This window comes from Branchiostoma floridae, chromosome 10 (assembly GCF_000003815.2).
Source record: "Branchiostoma floridae strain S238N-H82 chromosome 10, Bfl_VNyyK, whole genome shotgun sequence".
NCBI lineage: Eukaryota > Metazoa > Chordata > Leptocardii > Amphioxiformes > Branchiostomatidae > Branchiostoma > Branchiostoma floridae.
Window position 1 is genome coordinate 23596226 of NC_049988.1, and position 1105 is coordinate 23597330.

The window sequence follows — 1105 nt, forward strand, 5'->3', positions numbered from 1 at the left end:
TGATGACCAGATCCTGAGTGTGAATGGAGAGGACATGAGGATTGCCACACAGGACAACGCTGCTGCTGTGCTCAAGGTGGGGTCATGAAGGAACGAATGAATGATTTGATGAATGAATGAATGAATGATTTGATGAATGAATTGATGAATGAATGAATGAATGATTTGATGAATGAATGAATGAATGATTTGATGAATGAATGAATGATGACCAGATCCTGAGTGTGAATGGAGAGGACATGAGGAGTGCCACACAGGACAACGCTGCTGCTGTGCTCAAGGTGGGGTCATGAAGGAATGAATGAATGAATGATTTGATGAATGAATGAATGATGACCAGATCCTGAGTGTGAATGGGGAGGACATGAGGAGTGCCACACAGGACAACGCTGCTGCTGTGCTCAAGGTGGGGTCATGAAGGAACGAATGAATGATTCGATGAATGAATGAATGAATGAATGATTTGATGAATGAATGAATGAATGAATGATTTGATGAATGAACGAATGATGACCAGATCCTGAGTGTGAATGGAGAGGACATGAGGAGTGCCACACAGGACAACGCTGCTGCTGTGCTCAAGGTGGGGTCATTAAGGAATGAATGAATGATTTGATGAATGAATGAATGAATGAATGAATGATTTGATGAATGAATGAATAAATGATTTGATGAATGAACGAATGATGACCAGATCCTGAGTGTGAACGGAGAGGACATGAGGAGTGCCACACAGGACAACGCTGCTGCTGTGCTCAAGGTGGGGTCATGAAGGAAGGAATGAATGATTGATGAATGAATGAATGAATGAATGATTTGATGAATGAATGAATAAATGATTTGATGAATGAACGAATGATGACCAGATCCTGAGTGTGAATGGAGAGGACATGAGGATTGCCACACAGGACAACACTGCTGCTGTGCTCAAGGTGGGATCATGAAGGAACGAATGAAGGAATGAATGGTTTGATGAATGAATGAATGAATGATTTGATGAATGAATGAATGAATGATTTGATGAATGAATGAATGAATGATTTGATGAATGAATGAATGATGACCAGATCCTGAGTGTGAACGGAGAGACATGAGGAGTGCCACA